The 23,396-nt window shown below is 34.3% G+C and overlaps 1 protein-coding gene and 1 long non-coding RNA gene across 3 annotated transcripts in view; both read right to left on the reverse strand.

Moving 5' to 3' along the window:
- Positions 1-1,292, reverse strand: part of LOC123870846 — a 30,928-nt gene extending 29,636 nt beyond the window's left edge. The window contains exon 1 of the long non-coding RNA XR_006797163.1: positions 1,263-1,292. This is a non-coding gene — a long non-coding RNA (uncharacterized LOC123870846). The remainder of the gene's footprint in view (positions 1-1,262) is intronic.
- The window catches only part of LOC123870822, a 51,835-nt gene extending 31,585 nt beyond the window's left edge, over positions 1-20,250 (reverse strand). The window contains exon 1 of one of the 2 annotated variants that reach the window (XM_045914293.1): positions 19,999-20,250. The gene's annotated coding sequence lies outside the window, so the exon portion shown is untranslated. Of the gene's footprint in view, positions 1-3,772; positions 3,941-19,998 lie in introns of those variants that run through there. The other variant, XM_045914287.1, reaches the window with a different exon arrangement.
- Between the last annotated feature and the right edge of the window lie 3,146 nt (positions 20,251-23,396).

The following is a 23,396-nucleotide window of genomic DNA, read 5'->3' on the forward strand; positions in this document are numbered from 1 at the left end:
AACGTAATAACCTAACTAAATATATTATATTAAACATAAACCCAAATCTGCATTTTTCAATTAGTCACAGCGCAGAGTTGACATAAATTTTATTAAAATCTCAGTTTCGTCTTCACAGTTTACATCTGTTCAAAGTTTTCTCATTTTAGGTTTTTTTAATGTAGGCTATATAAAATTAAGTTTTTTTCAATCAATGTCTGATTCCTTAAAAATCCTAATCTATATAATGTTATAATCTTACCGCAAGGAGTTAGATAATACCCAGTAGAAATGACAGAGAAAGTTGACAGTCATGTAAGTTTTCATTTATGGCTTGATTGTAATAAGGTGATTTCTTACAATTTACGTTCTTACGGATTGATCTGAACGACTTATCCGAGCCGATTAGATACGGATACTATTCCTGCATTGCTGATGTGAGCTCAGTGAAAGTTATTGCTTGGACGTAAGCGTAACTGTCGGATTATATTAATGGCGATATAATATGTCTCTCGGTGAAATATGATGTGGGTCTTACGTATCCACTGACAGCTTATTGGAACTGGATCGGATGGATATTGAACGGGAACTAACAATATCAATACCTATTAGTTTTCGTTTGTGTTTCAATCAGCCTGGCTTTTGCCCTCAACTTCGTGAACAATACATAGGTATATATATATATATATATATATAATTTATAGCACCACGGATAATGCAGCTAAATATCGGTGAAAGAATTTTTGAAATTGGATGAGTAATTTCGGAGTTTACTTTCTACATCCAAACATACAAACTATACCTCTTTATAATATTAGTGTAGATACTGTAGATAGGTAAGTAGGTACCTACTTACTTACTTGAAGTAAGAAAATAAAGTCAAGAAAATACAAATAGATGAGATATTTGCATCTACTTTGACAAGACTGAGAGAATTTTGTCACCATGTTAGTATTTTATGATAATAAAATATCGGCAATTTTGTTATGCAAATTGCAATAGGTACAGGATATCGCGTAGACATTCACCTAGGTATCTCTTGTTGCTTAAAACAAAATAATAATAAAAACATTAATGCTATCGATGCTAGATGATCGATAGTTTGTTAAGAAAACGACTATTTTTTATAACGAAACCAGTTTCCTCAAGATGAATATAAAATTAGACGCAGAAAACATTTATAGTGTCACTTCAGAAATCATGCAAGGCCGGTTGTATTAGCAACTGTATGACAACATAGATATTTTAGCCACGTGGAATTATTATCTATTACGTATTGTTACCAACATAATATAAGTACCTAATATTATGTAAGATGACCATGAGCTGAAAATCATAGCTAAGTAGGTATAGGGTCTAACATAGTTTAAGGTGGGACGTGTGGCCTATTACATACAACAATCGATTACATATAACGCAACTTTGAACCAAGTCGGTAACTGAATGGATGGTGACCGACTTTACATCTTTTTTTGATCTGTCCTCGAAGGCCAGATTTCCCGGTTATTATCATTAACATCTGATAAAATTGTAAAACCTAAGAGCCGAAATCTCGTTCTCGCAATCGAGTTGTATGCAAAAGTATCTGGGAACCCATTGCATTATTATTCCAAGAGAACTCATATCATTATATAAGAGGGTTACGACCTTCAGCAATGAGTAATATCACTTAAAGAAAGAATTCAAGGATGTAAATAAAACTAGTCTTCTTTTTACCATCGCAGTGGCACTACGAATACCAATGTATTGTGAGTATGGTACAATGATACAGAAAATCTTTCTAGAATCAGTTCCTTTGGCTACTATCCTTTAAAAAAAATCTGTGCCACAGACTGAGTCACATACTTTTCATCAGCGTCATTGGAATGAAGAAATACAAATGTAGACACTTCAAAAAGTCACAAATAAATAAGTAGAGTTGGTTAACTAATGGATCCAATAATTGAATGAGAATGGAGGTTTGAACAGAAAGAAAATTCCAATGCTTGTGAACTTCAGTTCAAAGTAGAAGACCTTTTTATTATAATTTGTAACAGGTTTTGACCACTGATATTCTGTTTTACTTATTTTTACAGCTCAAGCGTTAAATCGTTTTGAATGTTGAAATACAAAAAACGACCAAATTTAGCAAATGAATGATAATAAAATTAATCTTATGGCGTGCGGATTACTTTGCGTGCCGTAAGTTCACATTCTCTCATACAAAGTAATATGTAAAATGAAGGCTGTAGGTAGGCAGTACCTGTATTCGACTCACAGGCTAGGCTCACTTCAATTGGGTCGATGAAAAGCCGTATTACGTACACAAAATGTATCTACCTACCTTATATCGTGATTCGTGTTTCACATGCCTCATATGAATTTGTCTTGCTGTATTATTTTTTACTAAAGAGGTAGGTACATCGAACTTACCAAACTGTAAGATTTTTAGCGTAGGTGATTCTCCGTTTTAATAAAGTACCAAATAGATATATTTTATTAGCTACCTTTAGCTCCCATTACCAATATTATTATAATTCGCTCTATGATTTGGATCGTCGTCTTGTAGCGCCGTTTCCTATAGGACGTTGGCAACCTTTAGGACTTGAACGCTGCTGAATAAAGATCTCGATCTTATTTATACTCTTATACTCCTCCTGTACCATTGGCGTAAATTCTTGAGCCAGATATTCTTCAGTTAGGTGGTCTTCTTGCCGGCTATTTTTCCACTAATATATGAGCTGAAGGTGGTAGTGATTTGTTGTTTCTCATGGCCCTACTTCAATTTCAGCACCTTTATGTTTTTCAGGATTTTATGATCTTTGCTTAGCCTTTATAAAACATACCGTCGAATTAAGAACTTCCTGATTTTTTGAAGTCGGTTAATAAATCGAAGGCGATGGTCATAAGCAATTAGGTATATTGTCACATTTTGTTTTAATTGGTTTATTTTGATCGACGGAACTCTAAATTCTGAATTTAAGGCTGTTTTTTCTCTGTAGGGTCAACGTCTTACATATTTAAGAATGTTTTACAAACATTATTTTATCTATCAATTTCAGTTCTTATCGGAAATAAATGTGTCATTAAATCCGGACAACCTCATGTTTTTATTGTGATTATAAAATGTGTGAATCATCCATAGGAATGCATTGATTTGTCACGGCCTTAATTCTTGCATTGCGTCCCAATTTACTTTAGTATCGATGGTTTACCACGTGTTGTGCTGTGTGCATTATATTATGACCATGCACTAAATGACCATCATAGGAGTCTCACATAATGTTATAACACACGTAGTCTACTTTTGTCCTATTTCTAAAAAGCGGCTAGGCACAAAACTATTTTTTGAGAAATCGGCAAAAACACATGGATTTTTTAAACGGATCTTTAAAAAAAAATTTAAGTAGGTATCTAAAGTTTTGCGCGGCTTTATGCTGTACAACCACGGTAAAGAAAACCATGAACTAACTTTGCTGTTTTATGTAGGAATTTTTATTCGTTAAGATTTAATAGAAACTTTCAAATCCGAATAGAACTTACACAATTTATCAATGAAATTGTTACTGACAATCTTACTTATTTAAATTGCATCAATATTGGTAAAGCCGTTTCTAAGAAACTAAGACAACACAGATCTTAAATCGATTCGAAGCGATATACTTATTTGCGATTTCATCAAAATGTTAATTTATGCTAAAATGATTTAAAATTTAATTTGTACAAGTAGAATTTATTATACAAAGTAATTACAAAACACATGTGCTTAGCTTAAATTTAATCCACCAGTCTTAAAATTAAAAAAAAAACTAACCTTCAAAGCAATGAAATGTGTATAAAATCCAGCTAACATTAAATCACAACACTTTATAGTGGCAATGTTTCGGAAAGATTCACTTCTTATTGAAATCTATTTGTAAAACACCGCCAACGTAACAAAAACGTTACCGCGTTCACTCGACAAGAACGATGAACTGACTAGAGGTATTCAACGACAACACCGTGAGCCTGAGCTACCTACTTCCCCTACGTGCCTGGCGATATGATTAACTTCCATTTCCCACACCTCTTATCTTTCTTATATAAATTCCGGATCGCTTTTCTCACTTTCACGGCAATGGATGTAACCTACAGGAAAGACATAGCTTATAAGTCAAGTCAACCCAAGGTACAGCCAGGCGGGATTTCTCACGTAAACAAATTCGATTCAAGAATGAGATTATAATACCTGGGTGAAATTGTCGAGGCGCACGTATATTCCTGTGGTAATATTCCGTGAAAATTGTGGGAACCTTTTTAAAATTGCTTTTAAATTTTCATCTTCCTCTGGAATCGTGTATACATTGGTAGAGCTAGGTGTCGTCATTTTATGGGATTTATTAAGTCAAAAGGTGCTATGTATAATGTAAATTGTATATCAATTGTTTATTTTTTAATCCTTAGATTATCTTATTAAAGACAAATCTTCGGATTTTATCACTAGTAATCGGTATATTATTAAAGAACATCTTTGTGATGACCGTTTTTAAATGCCATTCAATCTATCCGAAAAGAATACGAAAATTCGTCTTAAAATGTTTCTCATAATGTTTATCTAGTGAAAAGACCATAAAATCATAAGATAAATTTTTTTCTTCTTATATGAACGAAAAAGGATTTTTTTTAACATACCATTCAAAATTCTTTTATCACACATCCCACACGCCGAGTTTGACCTTTTAAAAATTTTGGAGGTTGATGTACGCTCTAGTTTTTCACATGATTCTAATATTTAGTAGGTAGACAACGTATACAGACATCGATCCAGCAGTTTAAGCTTTCATGGACCATTTACCTTAAAATAAGGATGCCCCAGAATAAAAAGCTTCTTTATTAAATTTTCAGTGTGGTCCCAACTCCCAAGCACAATCACTGCGACACAAGTATCTCGCAGCTTTTGCAACGTTTTGTCGATGATAATACTGTGAGAAAGCCTTGTCGCACTGAATATGTTTGGGCTACTGTACGTGAGAAAGGACGATGTTATACAAACACACTCATATCATGTTAGCAAAGTAAATTGCAAACACAACACTCTTGTTTCTCTCTTGTTTTTCTTAATAATTTGAACGATTCTCAGAAAGCTTGATAAGAGAACAAAATTGTTGAGAAGTAACGGTCTTATTTTACTTAGCATCGAGCTTTTAATGAATAAACTACTTTAGCTTAAGTTAATTTTAAGTGAACGACATTTTTTCACTTCTTTCGGCTCAATTACCTTACCTTTGATATCGTTAATAAATTAATTAAGTATGTCAAAAGTTTACTTCTACAATAAACTAATATTCATATTATTATAATATGGTTCAATATTTGATGATTTTAACTTGTTATTAATTTCGATAAACAGTGCTACTTCAATGAAACTTCACAATATTGTTTTGGGTTATTTCTGAATCTCTTGTAATTTTAAAAGAATATTGTAAATTTCTTAAATTACAATATCATTAGTACATCTTTTTTCTTAAGGTCTATAAATATAGATCGGCATTCCATTTAATGATACTCTTATTAAATAAGAGATAATGATCATTTTTCACCAAGTCAGGTATCTTATGATTTCTATGTACCTATACCTATCCTTTTTTCTTTCTGTATTTGTATCAATATCATAGCATCAATTCATGAATTTATGTTACAAAAACTGTAGCAAGCTGTAGATACACTCTGTAACGATGTTTCCTGTACCAATCACGGATTTCGTTTCCATACATACTGAAGTGATTTCAGATAGGAAATATGGACTGAATGGGGCTAAAAATAAAGGTTCGTTGAGTTCGCTTCTCGATTAAGCGGGGTCACTTCCGGGGCTGTCGGGAGAATGGCTAGGAATCCGATTACTAACACCGTGCCTACTCTTCCGTTCAGGCCTGCACTGCCCTGAATAAATAGAGCTTACAAATGTTTGACCTCGTATGTTTTTATTATCACTTTATTCTAGGAAATTAAAACATCAACTTACTTATCTATAAAAGGAAATTAAAGGAAATGGTGACTGACTGACTGATCTATCAACGCACAGCTCAAACTACTATAGACGGATTGGTCTGAACATGCCGATAGCTACAAGTGTAAATAAAAAATTTATACATATATTTATAAATATAAAATTTTTACACCCCCAACAAGTAGCTAGAAAATAGCTGATAACTTTCAAACGGCTGAACCGATTTTCTTGGATTATAGCTAAGAACACTCGAACACACAATCAAGCCACCTTTCAAACAAAAAAACTAAATTAAAATAGGTTCATTAGTTAAGGAGCTACGATGCCACAGACAGATATACAGATACACATGTCAAACTTATAACACCCCTCTTTTTGGGTCGGGGGTTAAAAATGTTTGAAAATTGCACTTGTAACGAGCCAAGGCGGGTCGCTAGTAATAATGAAAAAAATTGCTATCAAGATTCAAGGATTCAAGACAAAACTGCTTAGTGCATTTGCATTATAATTATAATGATAACCAAGCAAAGTTTTCATTTACCAAAATTTAGGAGCACTTTTAGCAGTATTTTTATTTAAATTTATTTAAACAATCTCCCAAGTTTATATTTCAATACCTATTCAATATTCGTAAAGTAAGCTATAACAACTCCACTTAACTATAAAGTTTAACTTAGTTTCAAATTCTGATACTACAGAAGCTTAATTGTTTTGGACTGAAGCTTTAGTTCCAAAACAGACTTAATTCCGCTGAATAATAATGTTATTTATACCTTTCACAAATAATTACTATCTGTGAAGTATTTTTGCTCATTTTCCAACTTAAAACTTGATTGATTTGGAGGATTGACCTTTTAGGTCAATTCTCCAAATCAAACTTAGAAATCTTTGGTAGATATACCTATACTTCGCGACATGCAATAATTAGTTAAATATATTATTATGTAGGTACTAGATGATGCCCGGGACGGTGTCCATGTGAATTTATTATTATTTAAATATTTCGTGGAATCTCTTTGATTTCTTTTAAGTCTCTATTAATACCACCATCAAAATCGATTAAGCGGATTAGCCATGAACATTATATTAATGTATTTACATATATTAAACGTACCTAGCTATAAAAGTAAAAAACGTAGCTTTTGTTACATGTATGTATTAAGTATCTACTTATCCTTTTCCTTTGAGCCGCTACGGAGAAGTAATCTATATTTGGTAGATGTTTTGACACCTGCCCGGCTAGCATGGGCAGTAGATAAAATTATATCCCCCGATTATATCCACTGATGTCATAGAAATCAGTGGATATAATCGGGAATATAATTTTTATCTACTGCCCATGCTAGCCGGGCTGGGGCCTGTGCTTGTTAAAATTCCCCGTAGCAATTCTGTAGTACTTAATAGAATCACTACAAAAGATCTTTCTGATTTTAATGAAAGTTTATTTATGTATGATGTAAATGAAACTTAATGTAATGTGATAAAAGCGATAAACTACATTTACGCACTATTATATATTTTGTGACTAAAATAAAAGTATCAGTATAATATTAAATGTTTTTGAAAATTATGCATTTCATAAAAAAACAATGAGTAAGTAGCAAGGGTCTCTCCGTCACTCCACAGACACAGATATTAGTTTCTAGAATATGTCTGCAAAATTTCATGGACTTTGGTTGCTTGATACCTGTTCAAATAAAATTGGAACTACGATTGTATGAAGCGAGTGACGGAGAGAGCCCTGTTAAAAAAATACCCAAATAACTTTATTTGGAAAAAAAATTAAAAATTGACAGATAATGATGATCTTGCAGAAATATGAACTTCAAATTAGGTAATTGGGTACAATGCCTATTTTGCTATACCTGAATATCTACAACTGCGGCAATCGGAGTGCATTTATCGACTACTATGCATTTTTACATAGTGACCTACAATTTTATTTAAACAACCCATTATCCAAAATTACATATGTAAACAACAAAAAACATATTGTTATATTTTTATTGTTTGAGTAAATAATTTTGAATAGTATTGTTATAAAAAATATTATTTTTATTGTTTCGTCATCGAAGGAAAATATCCCCAAGAGATATACAAGCCAACTGCAATGTCAATTGTAACTAAATAGCCTACTTTATTTTATATTATGACGTAAATTGTTCAAATTACGGAATTGTTAATAAACTATCTAGGTATTACAGTGGAACCCAAAAAGTTCTGTGTTGTAAATATACTAGAAGCAAAGAGTTTTTTTAAAGTTTTGAAATGAATCGGATTTCTTTATACCACTTGGTACATGAAGCAAAGAGCAATAAGTAACATCGCAAATTATAGTCGGTTTCATAACCATTTAAGTCAGAAACTTTATTAGGTTTACAGCATGAACAAACGTAACAGATGATTGTGATGTAGAATTACCAATTATCCTATTCTTTAGAGTGTCCTGAACAGATTTTTACCAACTTTTAGCAGGATTAAAAAACCGATTTTTAAACAAAACATTTTATTTAAAATAGCTTTAAAACAAGTTTAAAACTGTTTTTTTAAAAGCGAAGAGTACCAATTCCAACCCTGCCCTTGACCTTTTATATTTTACAAACAAAATTTTGAATTTCTTCGTTGAATATAAAAATATTAACTATTACGTAAAAATTTACTTCTTCTACCTTATACTTATTTCATAAAATTTCTTTTTAACAAGCAGCTTTTTAATGTAGTTTTTCACTTCTTAGATATTGTGTAATTACTTAGTAATTTATTTAAAAGGAATATAAGGATAAATTAGGTAATAATATGTTTTAAATATCATCCCTGATCATCACGCGCCCGGCCCAATACTGAGCAGTGAGCATACCTACACCACGTATCTCCTCTCAGGGGGTATTAGCTTTATCTTGTCCGATGTTGTTTTTGAAGATAGCAACCCTACTGTGAGGAAACCGCATACCGATGACGAATACTGGAGGTCCTTGACCTTTCAAGGTTGTGGTAGTACCGACTATAGCATCCAGACGCAATACGATTACAATCAAATTGGTTTCACATTTGGAAGAGGAATGTTTATTGTGCCGTGTGCGTGTTATTGCGACGGTTGTCTGCTTACGTTTTGATGTGACATTAATTTTATTGCGTTACACGATTGATGGGATATGAATTTGGAAAGAATCATTGACCTAAAATTAAATTTTTGATTGATAAAGGAAGTCGGCTAATAATAATTGACAATTATTTTGTGTTTTGACCGCGATAAAAGATGGGTATAATAAATGGTTTTTAGATAATAAAACCATATGGTTTATTTTACTTGTGTACTACTTTTATAAGAAACGGATTATTTTACTTTTATTTTCCGGCTCGATGAAATCCGCGACTTCGCCCGAGCAGATTCAGTTTATGTTCCGTGGGAACTCTTTGATTTTACAAACCAAACTAAATAATAACCTAAAACTTTGATCTAACGTAGAATTTGTTTTAGAAACATCAGTTTTTGAAAATTCTCAAGAATTTTCAACTCAAAAACTGCTTTTTGCAGTTAACCGCTTTTTAGAAATAGTATGACAGAATTATTCATGCCTAAAATATGATACAAAACAGCCTCTCTACTGTATCTAGTTTATGGTTAAGTGCCCAAACGCATGTATACCAGAGCGCCAGACCCAGAAAGTAGTAATTAGTGTGAAAATCCCCCAACAAGAGTCTCAGTGGATTTTCAAGCGCCCTCCAGGGGTTGCGTGTTAAGAGACTCCAGTACTTTGCAATGGTGCTTCGCCCGCCTCTAATGATGGCTATTTATTTTGCAAAACCGCCATCACACAAGAGTGCTCAGCCTTTGTGGTGGACGAGATTAATTTTTATGTGCTTAACCCTTTTTGCGGTGACAGCTTTGTTCTAGATTCGTATAAGTACACGTAATTATCGAAATATTAATGGGCAAGTAGTTCATAAAATTTTATTTAAGGTCTCTTTAATTTTATTCGTTTTACCAACATTTTACTTGATAAGCACGAGTAAGTGTGATTGTAGAACTCTTGCTTCCCAAAATACCCACTGGAATATTATTCTTAAGGAAGGAATTCTTCAGACAGCCGTGGAGTTAATACCTACCAAGTACCAACAGTCAACAGACAGATTAAAAAGCTTGTTAAAACTTACTTTAGAAAAACAGAACAATGTTAATGCTCTAATGCCTTGTAGGTACTATTTTGAATCTGCAATACCTATTTTGAACCAGATGATCGCCGCGTGGATTTAGGTTTTTCTATTTTCCCTTGATAAACGTAACCTATGTCACTCTTCAAGTATTTATTATATCCATACGAAAAATCACGATAATTCGTTGCTCCGTTGCGGAGTGATTGAAGGACAACAAACCAACACACGTTTTCCATTTATTTTAAAAAATCTGGAAAATGCAAATAGTAAACAGCTTCGAGCGTTGAAACCAAAATATTTTCACAGCTAATCAGCCAAACGAGAGCACCTTTGTCATGCTAATGACTGTAGGACGCAGTGTAAAGAAAATCTGCTCTGTAACATCTCCTGGAGTTTAATCTATGCGATCAAAGTGAGTCCGCGCCAAACCACAAGCCCTATTAAGCCTTTCAGACTTCAGAGTAGATGTTTGGTATGATGATATAAGAAGGTATGAAATATGAGGGTTGTGTTACGAGACAATACCCTACAAAACAACTAGATCAATGTGGATTAGGAATATCAATCAGGAGGGTTCAAAAAATATCTGACCCAAATACGGTGCGCCCCGTTAATCGTTTTTATCACGATCTAGCTTGATTGGCGGCTTTACCAATAAGGAATCCGCAGCGGTCTACATGAACGGTCTTCAATGAAAAAATAATAATAAGTAAGTATCTCGCAAAAACGTAACACATAGAAAGCATACGATTATGATAAAAAGTAAAAACACGTCAAAAATATAAAGCACTGAAATATTTCCGCTTGTTCAATTGATCTCTTGATCAACAACCGATTCTGCTGGTAACAGCTATGGCTAAAAACAAAACATTCGCGACGTAAAATTTCCTAGGTAAACAAAGTAGTTAAGAACCAAAGATAGACTTGGACGTTGGTATTTTAGCTACTTTTCCGGAAAAGCTACTTTTCGCAAAGAAATCCGATTATTATAAGCTAATCTTCTACGACTCCACTTTTTACAGTGACTATCATCACCATTATTATCAACCGATATGACCGATAGACGTTTTCTGCTGGACATTATAGGTTACCACAGTATTGCGCCATCCTGAATCCAGCGGCTCCCTGCAACTTATGACAGTGAATAAAACCTTTAAATTTAGTTTTACTTAACGTTCATCGTGGTTTTCTTTTTCTCAAAATAAGGTTCAGTTAAAAGTGAGTTACAGAATAAAGAAAAATTAGATTCGTTTTAAACGAAGTTCTCACACAAAGGTGTCTGAGCTGCAAACTTTTCCCATAGAAACACGATTAACGAGCCAATCTTCTACGTCGCTGCAGTGACTTGCTATAAAAACTTAAAAATTAATTTTGCTTTTGCTTCGCGGTCTGCGCTGTATAAAGGACGAGGGGTAAAGCGATCTCACGCTCAGCAAATAGTTCATAAATGTTACCACATTCAAAGAAAATACTTGTAAAAGACTGTACTACCTAGTATTCCAGTAACTTTATTAGAAGTAGCCGCATAAGAAATGGGTACTCATACAATTCTCTTGTGTTTATAAAAATGTCATAATGTAATGAACCTTGAATATCTAACATCTTCGTACCTACTTAGTCAGAGTAAGCCATACATAAACATTACTAAAAACATTAGTACCTAACCAAAAACTAAAAAAAATTGACGTTATTAAATTACCACTGTCAAGGTTTCTTTTTAGGGTTCCGTACCTCGAAAGGCAAAACAGAACCCTTATAGGATCACTTTGTTGTCTGTCTGTCTGTCTGTCTGTCTGTCTGTCCGTCCGTCCGTCCGTCCGTCCGTCCGTCCGTCCGTCGGTCGTGTCTGTCAAGAAAACTTATAGGGTACTTCCCGTTGACCTAGAATCATGAAATTTGGCAGGTAGGTAGGTCTTATAGCACAAATCTAAAGGACTAATAGCACAAATTTAAAGGAATAAATCTGAAAACCGCGAATTTGTGGTTATGTCATTTAAAAAAAATTAAAATGTGTTTCAATTTTCAAAGTAAGATAACTAGGTATACCAAGTGGGGTATCATATGAAAGGGATTTACCTGTACATTCTAAAACAGATTTTTATTTATTTTTATGTAATAATTGTTTTTGATTTATCGTGCAAAATGTTGGAAAAAATACCCGAGTATGGACCCTCAGTGCGCGAGTCTGACTCACACTTGGCCGGTATTTTTGGTTTGCGTTATAAGGATTTTTATAAGCATGACTACATGAACTGACGACTGAGTCCTTTTCTTCACCCGTGAACCTGAGGGTTAAAGTAGCAGTTTTCCATGGCTACTTGGTTAGTGCCGTGGCCCGTGACGTATTCCTTGAGAGTCTACATCTTAATAAGATTATTCTTGAATATCATAGATAAAAATCCCATAACTTGCCATCGCGACTATGCATTTTCATTTTAATAATTTTTGTACTAATGAATATGCAAGTTGTGTGAACTTCCTAGAAACCTTGATTACGTCAGAATTTTTTTTAATAGCCTATTAACGCCACAGCTAATAATTAAACAGGTTCTCATCTTTTACCCTAGTTTTGTAAGTTTCATAACTGATGTTTAGAACAAGTGTAAATTAAAAATTTCTAACACCCCCGACAAGTGAAGGTTACAGTAACTAGAAAAAAGCTGATAACTTACAAACGGCTAAACCGATTTTCTTGGATTAAAGCTAAGAACACTTTCGATCAAGCCACCTTTCAAACAATAAAAAACTAAATTAAAATCGGTTCATCAATTTAGGAGCTACGGTGCCACAGACAGATACACAGAGATACACGTCAAACTTATAACACCCCTCTTTTTGGGTCGGAGGTTAAAAATACATGTCATAAGCGCGTGATTTCTATCTCGAAACTATAAACGCTCAGAACTAATAGCTGTGTGAGTGAACTTCAGGTGTGGGGAAGAAACCTCGACAGTCGGCAAAGTTCACTGCTCCTCCAGACGCTCTTAACAGACATGACAAGTAAAATTCTACTCTAAAACATGATACAGTAAGATCGCTTTTAGATCAACAATGAATTTTTTATTCAGACAAAAGTCTTTAAATCTGATGGAATGAGACCACCGTCAACGATTAGTTATTAAGTACGTAATTAAGGGCATCATCGCCAAGTTGGTACTACGAATCATGGTTGGTTAATAGAGGACGTAATTACGAGGAAGTAAGTAATAGTTAATAAGGGCTGGGTTAATTAACATTGAAGCATCTACCTACATTATTAAAACAAACAATGGCATTATTTCTATATAAAAATCTATGTTCCCCGAAGAATATGAAAAGAATTTCAATGTAGATAGGTATATCTTACTAAACCAGGGTTCTGTCATCGATGTGGTTCTGTTTCCATACTATAACTGCTCTTTATACAACAATAATAATAATTTAATAAATAAGGCTGACCTTACAGTCATGACTAGGGCCTGATCAAATCGAGCAAAACTCATTTCCGCAGGGGAATCGAACTAATTAGGAATATTCGGAATCTTTTTGAATTCGGGTATGTAAGTATGTATTTACTATCGCAAGCCTCACTTACTCTTAAAGTCTAAATAGATAGATAATAATAGGTATGCAATACTTAACTATTTGTAATGTAACGCAATTGGTGTTTCTATCTTCAGGAGCTGATGTCATCGTATTTCCCAGTTTTTCCAAATAGTGGTACCTATATGTAGGTAAGTATGTACCATTCGTGGTTTTTTATGGATACTCTTATTCTCAGAAATCGTTCGAGCAAACACTTTGGTCTTGACCATGGATTAATGGCGTATAGTGTGTCATACCATGGTCATACGTACCTACAGCGTACGTAGGTATGTTATGCCTAAAGAAAAATATCTAAATACGTAACATAGAATCGCTTTTGTCGTAACCTTAGCTAACGAGCCACCTGAGACGCCTATTGTCTGAAAATGCTTCAGCTCCTATCGCATGGAATATGTCTTATATTGGAACATGTAAAGACCATTCTATTCACGATAATATGCTATCGAAAGGTTGTTGCTTTGTATTAAAATATGTACTAAGTTATACGAGTATGTATGTTTAACACAACCGAAAATTTTAAGCAAACACTTAAAGAAATACTAACAAAAACAGACCCACCCCTGCCATGACTTAGCGAATTTAATAAGGGTCAGATAAAGGATTAAGGTTGACGCAACTGCGGGCCAAATGCGAATATTTTAGTATTTTCTCCACAAACAAAGCCGAAGTTATCCTTCGAATATTATATTTTGTTTTGTAGTTAAGGTCCAAAATTCTGGACATAATCTTGTTTGTATTAGTAAAATTTAACATAATTCAGTTAAAGGACATGATTTTTGTAATTAAATCCTTGAAGGCAGGAATGAAAAATGAATTAATATTTATACTTAAACATTTGCTAAAATATAGCTGGCATCATGAATTATATTGAACAATAAAAATACAAAAGAAAATAAAAATTAAACGATTTATTCAGCCTAAGTTTATTCAATTTTTCAAAATATAATGTACCTAACTAGGTACTGACAATAAAAGTAAAAGTAAACAATAATGAATGAAATTTAGAATGCTGGCGTACCAACAAAACAAACTGACTAAGCATTTTGTATTTTGCTGTCAAATATATTGAAGGGGAAACTCGGAAACGGCACACTAATATTCGTCGGGTAGGTACCGTAACTGCCCCTTTCTAATTACCTATCTGCGCAGGTGTGCCAACGACTATTTGGTAGATAGATACCTACGATTTAAACTCCAACTCGATTTAAATTCCAACGGGAATATCATTTAAACATGTGGAACACCATGCCTACCTTTAAAGCTACCCATGAAGAAAATTTGTAAAATTAGCTTGAACTAAATTTTCTATAAAAGAAATTAGGGATTGATTTTTCAATCGTCATTTGAGGAATAAATTCGACAGATTTCATATACTAACACAGAATCGAATCGGGTCTTATTTTGTGAGTATTTTTCCAACTGAGATTATAAGTAGATACTCATTAGTTACCTATTGATGAATTAAGAGAAGCCATAACTCAGAATCGAATCAGTAGATTCAAATTATAATTTCCGACTTGATTTGGGTTCGCATTGTAGGATACAAAGGATCATTATCAACCCATCGCCGGGCCACTACTGAGAACAGATCTCTTACAATGAGAAGGATTTGGCCGTAGTCTACCACGCTGGCTAAGTGCGGAGTGGCAGGCTCCACACATCTTTGAGAACAGTACAGAGAAATCTTAGGCATACAGGTTTCCTAACGATATTTTCCTTCGCATTAAAGCTAGTGATAATATAATCTATAAATTGCTCCGAAAAGTTGGAGGTGCGTGGCCGAGATCTAACCCTACACCCTCGAATAGGAAGCCAACGTTTTAACCACTGGACTATCACTACTATTTTATATATTTAGGGATAATTTTGGTTTTTCTCTCTACTGTAATTATTGTGTCTTGGATGAGTAGGTAATACTACAGACAAAACAAACTCTTGCACTTTTATCTAGTACGTCTTCTCATTGTACTAGTAAGTTTGACAATGATAAATCGTGGGTAAATTAATCTTTTACCATTTCATACTAAAAACCGTGAATGGTATCTCAAGTTTTTAATTAATGGGAAAATTGATACAGATATAAAAACATTAATTCATCTAGTTAAAGAACAAACACCTAATTAACCATCTTCCGTTACTTATTTACTTTAATATTATTAATAGTATGTTTGACTAGTTTTTGTATATTTGTATTTTATTAATAAGTAGGTGGGTACATAAATAATGGATAATGCATTGCCATCTTACACGGAATGCAGTAATTAATAAGAAATAAACTAAGAAAATACTCTGACATACATCGGAATGTGAAATGGACTCATATAATTGCCTGCGTGTTATCAAGCTTACATACTCCATCTAAGCAAGCGTTGGGTACATTCTTAGGAGCAGGACATTACCCTGCCTTATCAGGCCTTTCTCCTGCAATCTTGTTGCCACATAATTTGTTATATTTATTATTTCCTTTGCAGTAAACGGCCGACAGGAGAACGTATCTCTCAAGTAAACCTCATCATGAAGATAGTAAAGTTGTCAATAGGAATGATAGTAAAGTATGTAGGTATATTGATAGCAGCGCTTGATTTACAATTCCGGTAGCAACGTTTGTTGATTGTTTATAAATATGAATTATTGTCAATAAATAAGGAAATGTAAACTCTGAAGAGAAAATTGGATGCCGAAATGTACTGTACGAATATGAAAGTTTTGATTGAGTTTAAAGAGGCTGTTAAAATTTAAAAAAAATATAGGTTTATCTGGTTTTACGTTGTTAAAAATTTAAACAATGCTGGAATCGGGTGAAATACTCGTACGATCAGTAGAAGAAATTCTATTTTTTTTTATTCACTATAGGCAAGCGCTTGACCACAATCACACCTGATGGAAAGTGATGATGTGGTCTAAGATGGGACGCGTTTACCTAGAAGGTGCCTATTCACTCTTGTTTTAAAGATACCCGGATTGTAATTGGTAGGAAACACAGATCGCGGGAGAGTATTCCAAACCTTAGCCATGCGTATTATTGCATTTATTATGCTTTTCCGAGCGTGCAATAGGTAGGTATTAAATAGTTAGTACCAAGTACCTTACATTTTATTACAACAGCCAAGAAAACCAACAGAAACAGTCATGTTTCCAAACAGTGGTCACTGGTTACCTTAAGGTATAACCTACCCCACAATACTGTTCTAAATGAAGCACCTATGTGATACAGATGGAAAGTCGATAAGATGGTAGGGTTTTAGAATCAATCGAACCAATCGTCGAAGCCAAGTTATAATTTTAATTAATATCAGAGTCGATCTTCCCAGAGCTGCGCGGGTAATTAGTTCGAGCGATCCGTGGAGACACGAAATCAATTTTCCTCGATGTTTAATCTACGGATAAATCCCTAAAGACGTTCTCGATGTGATGATGAATTTCTTAGATAAAAATTAACAGTTGGCTGCGTTTATAAAGTGGTCTCATTGTTTGAAAAACGTTTCTAGTTGATAGGATTGTTATTTTTTACCGACTTTATATGAGTAATAGCGGTTTTCTTATTATATTATCTATTCAAACTTATTATTTATAAGTACTAGATGATACCCGTGGCTTCTTCCGTGTGGATTTAGGTTTTTAAAAATCCTATGGGAACTTATTGATTTTTCGGGTCACTCTTCAGGTCTTTAACTTTAACCATGCCAAAAACTAGCTCGTTCTATTACCTACTGTGTTACAACTAACTAATGATTGAAGGGCAAACCAACAAACAAACATAATTACGCATTTCTAATATTAGTAGGTATCAGATCCATTAAATAAAAAAATAAAAACAATGCGATTTAAACCCCGAGTGGATACAAGATGTCACGAGGGAGAAGCAATCAACAGATATCCAATTGACACAATTAAAGGTAGGCAGCTAATTGGATTCCATCCTCCTACTTAACCTATCTCTTGTATAGACTTGACGTTATTAATTAATTAATGTAATTTTATTGTTTCTGCTCTCTCATTTGATTGTGAAGTTGTTTGGAATTGGTAGAATCGAAAAAAATTAAATAAGTTTAACTGATGATTAAATTTGACGTTCTACAGTTCTTGATTCTATAAAAATATAGTAGGTACAGTTAAACATAAACACTTCTTTAACGCTTGAATTGAATTATTTGATCTGCTGTAGGGATGTTATGGATATATAATTTCGGATCCGGATATGGATATGGATATTGGTAAAAAATAATATCGGTTTCGGTTACGGTTATGGATATTAAATTATTTCGGATTATCCGATAGTTTCGGTTACGGATATTAATTTTTTAAGGAACTGTAAAATGTGAACTGATGAAGGTGTCGCATTCCAGCGGAGTGCACAGTTAATTCGTACGAGTGTAGTATTTAGTTAGACTCCGCCCTATCCGAAACTATCCAAAACTTTTATTACGGATTCAGTTACGGTTACGGATATTTTTTTATTTCGGATATCCGATAGTTTCGGTTACAGATATGGATATCCATAACAACACTAATCTGCTGAATACATTTTGGTGTCAGGTGTAGGCTACCTAGGTACATACTTGAGTTGTTTACTCCCGTTTGTTTGCTATCCACAAATTCCTGCATTAATATCCCTATAACTGTTAATTACAGCGCAATTCGCACTCCTAGATTAAAACTGTTTCAACTCAATAACACTTTTCCAGAAACTAAAAAAAAGATTTTTTATAATGTCCTGCAGAAGATATTTAAATTACAAAAAAGGTTTAGAAGAAATAAAGCATATTTACTACAGGTTTTCTGAAGAAACTGAGTTAATATTATCAAAAGGCAAGTTTTTGAGTTGAAATAGTTTTGGTCTAGGGGTGCGACATATTTTTATTATGTTTTACTGATTATTATTTATTTTATGTTTGATAGCTCACATGATTATTATCACAGCATTTGAGGTACGGTATCATTATATTTTTTCGGAAACGGCCCATTTGTCCGTTACGTAACAATCGATCCGTGTGCAGGGTGTTTCTTTTAGCCCCACTTGATATGTCGATATTGCGATGGTGTTTCGAGCTACAACACATAAAGCGCTGTGACGGCGCCAAGCCAGGTCAATGTAATTGCACAAACACATTCCGTTAAATCGTTGAAAGCGCTGAAATATTCGAAAAAGCCGTACCGCACTGGTAAGCAAACAATAGGGGGTTACTTACATTGCGGATCTTTATAACAAGTTACTAGGTAGACATGCAATACACGGGTTTGCGACTCGCGAAACATTGAATAGAATTCATAAGTGATTTTATTGTCTATTGTGTTTATTATAATTTCCATATTATAGATAAATAACTCGTCCCTATAAATTGTTAGATGATTCAGGCGACTCGTCCGCTGGATTTTGGTCTTTTAAAATCGCCTAAGAACTTTTTGGTTTTCATGATATACAACAAATAGATGATGACCGTGACTTCGTTCACGTGGATTTAGGTTTTCAAAAATATTGTGGGCAGATTTTCTGGGATATAAAGTTCCTTATATCCGGTATATTATTACTAGCTATCTCTACTCCACATATAGGTACCTGATCTCGACTTGTCCCCGAAGATTCAGGTTTTTAAAAAATTCCGTGAAATCTTTCATTTTCTGGTACAGAAATAAAGACTTTTATCCATCCCTAGGATACAAGCTATCTCTGTATTGTCATAGATTTAGAATTAGTCTATCGAACCTTTCGTTAAAATTGATTAAACTAATGGACCGCAGACCGTTAAAAGCTAGCAGACAGAGAAATAAGTACACTTTCGCATTTATAATATGGATCCGGGATTAAGTTATACATAGTGTAGATTAACGCTGCTATCGATTTAACTCACTTACCTAGGTAGGTGGTTAGAAAAAAATTGATTTAGCTAGCAGCTAGAATTTTAATGGGACGGTTTGGAATTCCCGGGTCTTGTGATCGATTGAAAGCAAAAAATAATAACAAACTATCATCTGTCTAAGAACGGGTTTGTGTTGTAGCAGCTTTGTAGGCATAACTTGCAAAGCTTCCTTTTTATTGCGTGTTGAACACGGATGAAGTTTTAATGACATACCTAAGAACGTATCTACTGTGTGAACTGGAGAATACTTTTCCATCATTAGGTACTTAATTAACACCCAATTAACTGAGTCAAAGTTTGAACGGCTTGATAATAAATAATTACTGTAGCAAAAGAAAATAGGTTTGATTACAAAGATTTATTGAAGACAGTTAACCTACTACGATTCCACCGCTGAACTAAACTAATCCCGTAAATAAAGAATAAGGTAAGTGAACAAAAATAAACTTTGCTTACCTCCTCAAACAGCAATTATCGCAGTCACAAACGGGACCGCCGAAACCAGAATTAAGCTCCCTTTGGCTTATAATTGAATGAACAACACTAAATTTTTATTACGTACAAATCGTCCGGTCAAATAACGCTTGATTATCACAATATTCACTCCACTTGCTGTCACAATTTGCGACGAAGAGAATAAAACTTTGGCAGCGTAAGCGAGACGTAAGCATTGAACGCTCGTTTGTTTCCGACTGCGACTGGTTCGGTCGGCGAAACTCGGCAATCGCCACCGGCACGCTCAAAAGTCGAAGCCTGGAAGCCCTAGTAAGCTCGATTGAGGGTGAACTTCGTAACTTTTTAGCTACTATACAGCTCTAACACCCCCATACTTTGTACTTAGTACTTACTCACCCCCGATGCGTTTCTAATTAGCTATTCGTTGACTGCCTCACAGAACATGAGCTACACTTGTTTAAGAGGCTGTTGATTTTTGAGTGATGTATAGTGGATGATTCGATGTGTGATTCGATATTTACTATTATCCAAGTTCTTCACTATATAATTAGAAATTCTAAATTTAAAAATCCCAGAAACAAAACTCTCTAAAAAGTAAATAACTTTCAAACGGCCGAACCGATTTTCTTCGATTATAGCTAAGACCACTCTCGATCAAGCCACCTTTCAAACAAAAACTAAATTAAAATCGGTTCATTCGTTGAGGAGCTACGATGCCACAGACAAGTACACAAACACACAGATACACACGTCAAACTTATAACACCCCTCTTTTTGGGCCGGGGTTTAAAAACGTAAAAAAAACATGTCAATCCGTAGCTCTGTTGAAGGGTTATTGAAAAATAGCATGCTATTCTGCAGGAAATCTTCTTTCTTAGCCCTTATTAATCCATTGTTGGACATAGGCCTCCTGCACGCCATTCTTCTCGGTGTTGCGCGAACCTGCGGGAAATATCTATTTGTTTTTCCGGTTATTCTATGTCACTCTTTACCACACACAACTATACCCTTGCAGAAAATTACGTCAATCCGTAGCTCTGTTGCGGCATGATTGAAGGACAAACCAACAAAGAATACACTTTCGCATTTTAAATATTAGTAGCGATAGGGATATTGATAGGGACTAGCTGATCATGCCCGCATGGATTTAGAATTTTAGATCAATCTCGTGGAAACTTCTGTTTCCCGGGATAAAATGTAGCCTTTGTCAGTCTCCGGGACTGACGGTCTTCAGACTTCAGACAGACAATTGTTTAACTGGATTGGGTGAGAAAAGGTAACAGATAGAAAGACACACTTTCGTAATTTATAACAAAGTCTTACAGTTCTGTAGGTTCGTGAGTATGGGTTACCTGGGAGAGATCAATCTAGTGATAAGGTCGCCCTTTGTTTGATTAAGTGTATAAATATATTCTGTCTTTGTAATTTTGTTACAATAAAGTTGTTTAAATAAAATAAATAAAGTATGGATATGGAATCCTTAATGAGTAACATAACTTTAAGGTCTTAATTAATTTTATCAAAGTGACAGAATTAAACTATTGTGAACAGGAAAGGAGATAAAACTAAACTTTGAACTAAAACTATCTATTTTGTACGTGCTATTTACAATCTGTGCGTGTGGCTGCAGTTCGTTGTGTAAGCGCAGGATACTGCACATGTGCGCACGTTGACGCAGATCCTTTGTTTTGACGCATTTTGACGTCACTGCCATCGACCATGTGCAGAGGTACCGATGATAATTGTAGAAATACATCCATCAATGTCAAACTATGCTAAAGCATCGAGCTTAAAATGCTTTATTCAGACTAAAAGCATTGTTTTTTCTCTGACTGTATTTATTTTTGTTTGTCTGACAATCCATTTAAGTTCAGATTAAGTTTCAATGATGATTTTTTTGAGAATGCTGATAATTACTATTGTGATAATAGACTATGTCAGTAGTGAAGTCCATTGAAATTAATTACAAGTTAAAGTAAATTATGTAGTTTGAAATATGGATTTTGTTATATACAAAATCTAAAAAATAATCCTTTCAGGATAAGAAAAGGTATAACATCGATGAGAAAAGGTCACAAAGGAAGTTCGGTAGAAGTAGTTTGGATCTACCTACAGCATCCTTCCCTCCAACTTGAATTAATTGTCTTGCTTGGGGAAAGTTTGCTCAGTAAACCAGTTGGTAGGTCTAATTTCTACACCTGCGACGCATTAAACGGGTTGATTGATAAATTTATCATTCAGTACCTAAATGATGATAAATCTGTCTAAATAGTATTAAATAGTTGTGTATTTACTGAATCAGGTGGCTTCGAGCTCAGGCTAAGTTTTAGTTAAAGGCTTTTAAGTAAGTTCCTAGGTATAACAATAAAACACCACCTACCAATAAAATGTGTTTCGTAGGGGGAACCGTTTGGATGTTTGGGGGATACTCCCAACATCCAAATCTGTTCAGGCATTTAGAAGTTATGGTGGAATAAAGTGACATACATGAACCTTGAAAATATTACACTCCTTTATAATTGGGCAGTCGTGTAAAAAGTGCCTCGATTGCCGTTCCAGTGCAAAAACTTAAGCAATGTACCTATTTTATAATCAGATGTAACTTACTTTATCTTTAATCTTATTGATAAAGGATTTGAAGAGTTCACATTCCAATGTTTGTTGGGTAGGTGCTAATCTACTTATCTAAGTAGATACCTATTTATTGAACGAATATAGGTTACAATTAAACCGGTTAGTAATTATACATACCTTCTTGATTAATACAGTAGAGCCTCGATAATCCGAACTACCAAAAAATAACCCCTGTTCGGACTCACGGAGCGTTCGGATTACAGTATGTTAAAAAAAATGCAAATATATTTTGACAAAAAATATTTATTTAGGTACTATAAAACACATATTTAAACCACAAAATACGTTACTTATTCATAAAGTCATCAATTTTAGTTTGGCGGGTTCTATTTATGGACCAAAAAAAGGCTTTGTCCCTCAAATTACGCAGCATCATCTTTTCGGATAAAGACAAGTCATTTTCATCAGCCCAATCTAAACAAGTGTTCAGTGCTGATATAGCTTGTGAATGAGGAATTTTCTTGACGTTTAAAGCTGAAGTATTGTCAACAAAAGACTCGTCATTCCCAGACTCGTCAGTCTCTTGCGTAACAAAATATAAGATCAGCGGTCACGGTAAGGGAGAGAGAGGGGCAGTCGGCAGTTCGGATTACAGCGGCGTTCGGATTATTCAGAGTACGGATTATCGAGGCTCTACTTATCAATGTCGACGTCGCGGTCGTCGTCCTTTCACCCAACGTCCTATAGAAATGGAAAAATTTTTACCCAAGAGGAGGGTGTTTTGAGCTGTATGTATGCCCATTCCTAGTATGTGCACTGGTGAT

The sequence above is a fragment of the Maniola jurtina genome, chromosome 2 (assembly GCF_905333055.1).
Source record: "Maniola jurtina chromosome 2, ilManJurt1.1, whole genome shotgun sequence".
NCBI classification, from domain to species: Eukaryota; Metazoa; Arthropoda; class Insecta; order Lepidoptera; family Nymphalidae; genus Maniola; species Maniola jurtina.